This window comes from Myotis lucifugus, unplaced genomic scaffold (genome assembly GCF_000147115.1).
Source record: "Myotis lucifugus unplaced genomic scaffold, Myoluc2.0 scaffold_156, whole genome shotgun sequence".
Lineage (NCBI taxonomy): Eukaryota > Metazoa > Chordata > Mammalia > Chiroptera > Vespertilionidae > Myotis > Myotis lucifugus.
Genome location: NW_005871204.1, coordinates 3039081 through 3045324, shown reverse-complemented (window position 1 = coordinate 3045324; position 6244 = coordinate 3039081). Strand labels below are relative to the sequence as shown.

At 51.5% G+C, this 6244-nt stretch overlaps 1 pseudogene; it reads left to right on the top strand.

The window, feature by feature from the left end:
- Nucleotides 1-476: 476 nt before the first annotated feature.
- On the top strand, nucleotides 477-3367 carry LOC102442071 (annotated as a pseudogene).
- The last annotated feature ends 2877 nt before the right edge of the window (nucleotides 3368-6244 follow it).

Below are 6244 nucleotides of genomic sequence, written 5' to 3'. Positions count from 1 at the left end.
AAGAAACCCTGGACAGTGGCTTGGATAAGCGGATGCCCACAGAAAAAGCAGGTTTGAAAACGGGTTTGATGTCTCGTTGCTGCAATTGGTGATGAATCCAGTCCCAGGGAGGACAGAGACGTCCCCCCATCTACACCCCACGTCTCTCACCCCCGGATCTCAAACGCGCGCTGTGGTTAATCCTGTAATCCGTCCAGCCTCAGAGCCTGCCTCGAACAGCAGTAACGGGAAGTGCGCACGCGCACTGCTGGAGGCGCGGGTCCTTTGTTACTTAGGAAACAGCCAATCAGCGTCTCGGGCGTTGACCAATGGGAAGCGCGGATGAACCGACCCGGCTGATTTAAAAGCGCGGTGCGGTCGGTGGTTTTCTTGAAGGAAGGGGAGCTTGTGCGGCGTACTGTTTGCGGCTGAGGGACCCGGTAGCGAGCGGTAGCGAGCGGCAACACCGGCGGCGGCGGCAGGGAACCGAGGAAAGGTGTTGCCATGGCGATGGCAGTGGAGGACAGCGCGGTGCAGGTTGTGGTTCGGGTCCGACCGCCCACCCCACGGGAGCTAGAGAGCCAGCGGAGGCCTGTGATTCGGGTGGTGGATGAGCGGGTGCTGGTGTTTGACCCTGAGGAGCCCGAGGGGGGCTTCCTTGGCCTGAAATGGGGCAGCGTCCATGACGGCCCCAAGAAGAAGGGCAAAGACCTGACCTTCGTCTTTGACCGGGTCTTTGGCGAGGCAGCCACCCAACAGGATGTCTTCCAGCACACCACCCGCAGCATCCTGGACAGCTTCCTCCAGGGCTACAACTGCTCCGTGTTTGCCTATGGGGCCACAGGGGCCGGGAAGACACACACCATGCTGGGAAGAGAGGGGGACCCCGGCATCATGTACCTGACCACCATGGAACTGTACAGGCGGCTGGAGGCCCGCCAGGAGGAGAAGCGATTCGAGGTGCTCATCAGCTACCAGGAGGTGTACAATGAGCAGATCCACGACCTTCTGGAGCCCAAGGGACCCCTTGTCATCCGTGAGGATCCCGACAAGGGGGTGGTGGTATAAGGACTTTCCTTCCACCAGCCAACCTCAGCTGGGCAGCTGCTGGAGATGCTGACCAGGGGGAACCGTAACCGCACACAGCACCCCACTGACGCCAACGCTGCTTCCTCTCGCTCCCATGCCATCTTCCAGATCTTCGTGAAGCAGCAGGACCGTGTTCCAGGTCTGACCCAGGCCCTTCAGGTGGCCAAGATGAGCCTGATTGACCTGGCTGGCTCCGAGCGGGCGTCCAACACCCACGCGAAGGGGGAGCGGCTGCGGGAAGGTGCCAACATCAACCGCTCCCTGCTGGCCCTCATCAATGTCCTCAATGCCCTGGCCGATGCAAAGAGTCGAAAGTCTCATGTGCCCTACCGGGACAGCAAGCTGACCCGCCTGCTCAAGGACTCCATTGGAGGCAACTGCCACACAGTGATGATTGCTGCCATCAGCCCCTCTAGCCTGACGTATGAGGACACGTACAACACCCTCAAGTACGCCGACCGAGCCAAGGAGATCAAACTTTCGCTGAAAAGCAATGTGGTCAGCCTGGACAGTCACATCAGCCAGTACGCCACAATCTGCCAGCAGCTCCAGGCTGAGGTGGCCAGTCTGAGGGAGAAGCTTCGCATGTATGAGGCAGGAGCCCAGGACCCACAACAGGACCTCCCACAGCCCCCCAAATCAGGCACTCCACAACCACCCCTTTCCAGCTCCTCCCCACCATCTCATCTTCCCAGCCAGCCCGGCACCCCAGAGCTCCACCCAGGATCTGCAGTCCTTCAAGAGGAAAGCCTGGGGGCAAAGGTCCGGGTGGAGAGGGTTAGGGAAGGGAATTCTTCAGACCAGGAGCAGCCCTCGGAGGACAAAGACAAAGACCCGGCCAAGGAGGTCCTGATCCGGGTGTCAGAACAGAGCCTCCGACAGTCACGGCTGGAGTCCCCTGGCCTGACCCTGGAGGCCAAGCAAGTCGTGGGCCACCTCTCACCACAGAACCTGGAAAGGGACCGTTCTAAGCAGTTGGCACTGAAGGTGCTGTGCCTGGCCCAGCGGCAGCACTCCCTGCTCCAAGCAGCCAACCTCCTGACCCCTGACATGATTGCAGAGTTTGAGACCCTGCAGCAGCTGGTGCGAGAGGAAAAACCTGGGCCTGAACCAGAGGCCTCCAGGAATCCTGGCCCAGCCAGGGAGGCACCTCTGGCTCAGGAGCTGTGTTCAGAGCCAAAACCTCCAGGATACTCTGGCCCTGTGACCGGGACCATGGCAAGGCAACTGAGTGGCCTCATGCACGGTCTGGGGGCCCCACCTGGGCCTGACAGCACCTCTGCCCAGGCAGCTCTGCAGTCTGTGGAGAAGAAGAGAAGAAGGAAACTGAGCCCCTCAGAGCAAGACAGTCATCAAGCCCCAAGGCTGGGGACCAAGCGCCAGCACCAGTCCTTCCTGCCCTGCCTGCGAAGGGGGTCCCTGCCTGAGACTCAGCCTTTACTCCGACCCACCACCCCCCAAAAGGGAAGGGTCTCCTCCCCCTGCCACTCCCCTCGCTTCTGCCCAGCCACAGTCGTCAAAAACTGGGTGCCTCTGGGCCCTTCTGCCCTGCAGAACTGCTCCACCCCGGTGGCCCTGCCCGCTCAGAACCTCAACATTACCTTTGATCCCTCCGAGGAGTCCCCCTCAAAGCTGGGTTTCCATGAATGCGCTGGCTGGGAAAATGTGCCCCAGAACAGGCTCGATCAGCCCTTCATCCCCAGTGGACCCGTGCCCCTGTTCACCACAAAGGGCCCCAAGCCAGCCTCTTCCTTCCCTGAGACCTCAGCCCGCAAGAAGAGGTGCATTGTGAGTTCCTCCATCGCCCGCCGCAGCCGCATCGCCCGCCTCCCTAGCAGCACCTTGAAGAGGCTAGCGGAGTCCCTCACTGCCCCAGGTGACTAGCACTGGGAACAGGGATGGTCTCGGCCACCGTGACCGATGAAAACAGGAAGTAGGAAGTGACAAGGTGGGCAGAGACCCAAGGACCTGGGAGTACTTCCAAGCATCTCAGGAATCCTGAGGAGAGATGGGAGATGGGATGGAAGAAGAGACAGTGGGACCGAGCCGTACTTGTCTCCTTCCTCCCTGCCTCCCCGACCCACTGGTCTGCAGAGCCCCCCTGCAGTCCCCACCGCCCTGGCAACCTTCGGAGCCAGAGGGAACTGATGAGGGTTAGGGAAGTGCTGTCAGCCGGGAGATGCATTGCCAGGGTGTCCTGACTGCTGTCCCCTCTTGGATCCTGGAGCAGCCTGCACCAGGAGCCCTGACCTGCCTTCCTCAGCTTAGAGCAATGAACGCCAACACTCTCTTCCTTTACTCACCCTCCTCTCCTAGTCATTCATTCTGCTACTCACGCTCTTATTCATCTCTTGTTATATTCAGCTTCTCAGCATGTATATATACATTTGTGAGTGTTAATGTGTTGCTATTTTAAAGGTACGACCCCCCCCCCCCCCAGTTTATAACACCCTCCCTGCAGGCAGGTGGCTGAAGGTCTTTGTTCCCTGTCCCCAGTCTAACACAGGCCTCTGTCTAATGATGGCAGTGGAGGAGGGATGACGAGGAGGAGGGGGCCTGGTGCACAGCCCCAGCTTGGCTCTTCCTGGTTTTGAGGGAGGCACAGCTTCAGCCCCATCCCCGCTGCCTGGAGCAAAAGCCACAGTCCTGGTGACAATGCAGAAGATCGGTGGTGCCTTGATTTCCAAATAAAGACAGCTTCATGGGTTTTTATCCTTATTGTAAACAGGCTACACACTCAGTGTAAAAAGAAGTGTAAAGAAGAAAGGGAGCCCTGGCCCAAAGGCTCAGTTGGTTGGAATGTCGACCTATACACCAAAAGATGGCGGGTTTGATTCCCCGTCAGGGCACATACCTAGATTGTGGGTTTGATTCCCAGTTGGGGCGTGTACAAGAGGCAGCCAATTGATGTTTCACTCTTCCTTAGTCTCTCTCTAAAAATGAATTTAAAAAACACCCATAATCCTTGGGTGAAGATTAACAACAACAACAAAAAACACCATTATTTTAAAAAATAAAAAAGAAAGGGTGGAGGGTTGGGAGTGGCCAGGGAGAGGTCAATGGGGGAAAAAGGAGACTCATGTAATACTTTTAACAATAAAGAATTTAAATTAAAAAAAAAATAAAAATGAAATAAAATAAAAATAAAAAGAACATATACACCAATAGTGAACTTACAGAAAGAGAGACTAAAAAAACAATCCCATTTACCATCGCACCAAAAAAATTAAGATACCTAGGAATAAACTTAACTAAAGAGGTAAAAGACCTCTACTCAGAAAACTACAGGACGTTGAAAAAAGAGATAGAGGAAGACATAAAAAGATGGAAGAACATACCATGTTCTTGGATTAGTAGAATCAACATCATTAAAATGTCCATACTACCTAAAGCAATCTATAAATTCAACACACTTCCCATTAAAATACCAACGGCATATTTCACAGACCTAGAATGAACTCTCCAAAAATTCATCTGGAATAAAAAAAGACCCCGAATAGCTGCAGTGATCCTGAGAAAGAACAAAGTAGGTGGGATCTCAATGCCAGATATCAAGCTGTATTACAAAGCCACTGTTCTCAAAACTGCCTGGTACTGGCACAAGAACAGACATATAGATCAGTGGAATAGAATAGAGAGCCCAGAAGTCGACCTGAACCAATATGCTCAATTAATATTTGACAAAGGAGGCAAGAACATACAATGGAGTCAAGACAGTGTCTTCAATAAATGGTGTTGGGAAAATTGGACAGATACATGCAAAAAAATGAAACTAGACCACCAACTTACAGCATACACAAAAATAAACTCAAAATGGATAAAGGACTTAAATGTACGATGGGAAACGATAAAAATACTAGAAGAATCCAAAGGCAACAAAATCTCAGACATATGCCGAAGCAATTTCTTCACCGATACAGCTCCCAGGGCATTGGAAACTGAAGAGAAAATAAACAAATGGGACTACATCAAAATAAAAAACTTCTGCACAGCAAAAGAAACCATCAACAAAACAACAAGAAAGCCCACTGCATGGGAGAACATATTTGCCAATGTTATCACCGATAAGGGTTTAATCTCCAACTTTTATAGGGAACTCATACAACTTAACAAAAGGAAGATAAACAATCCAATCAAAAAATGGGCAAAGGACCTAAATAGACACCTTTCAAAAGAGGACATTCAGAAAGCCAAGAGACATATGAAAACATGCTCAAAGTCACTAATCATCTGAGAAATGCAAATCAAAACAACAATGAGGTACCATCTCACACCTGTCAGAATGGCTATCATCAACAAACGACAAATGCTGGAGAGGATGTGAAGAAAAAGGAACACTCGTGCACTGCTGGTGGGAATGCAGACTGGTGCAGCCACTATGGAAGACAGTATGGAGTTTCCTCAAAAAACTAAAAATGGAACTCCCATTTGACCCCGTGATCCCACTTCTAGGAATATATCCCAAGAAACCAGAAACACCAATCAGAAAGGATACATGCACCCATATGTTCATAGCAGCACAATTCACCATAGCTAAGATCTGGAAACAGCCTAAGTGCCCATCAGTAGATGAATGGATTAGAAAACTGTGGTACATCTACACGATGGAATACTATGCTGCTGTAAAAAAGAAGGAATTCTTACCATTTGCAACAGCATGGATGGAACTGGAGAGCATTATGCTAAGTGAAATAAGCCAGTCAATGAAGGAAAAATACCACATGATCTCACTCATTCATGGTTAATAGAGACCATTATAAACTTATGAACAAAAATAGATACAGAGGCAGAGCAGCCTCGAACAGACTGTCAAACTACAGTGGGAAGGCAGGGGAGGGTTGAGGGGCGGGAGAGTGGGGGGTAAGAGATCAACTGAAGGACTTGTATGCATGTATATAAGCATAACCAATGGACATAAGACACTGGTGGGTAGGGGAGGCCAGGGGATTGTCAAGGGCGGGGAAAAAAGGAGACATATGTAATACTCTTTGTAATACTTTAAGCAATAAAACAATTTTTAAAAAATAAAATAAAAAGAACAAGCCCTAGCCGGTTTTGCTAAGTGGTTTGAGTGTCGGCCCACGGACTGAATCGTGTCTGGTTCGATTCTGTCAAGGGCACATTCCTTGGTAGCAAGTGGGCATTTGCTAGAGGCAATCAATTGATGTGTCTCTCT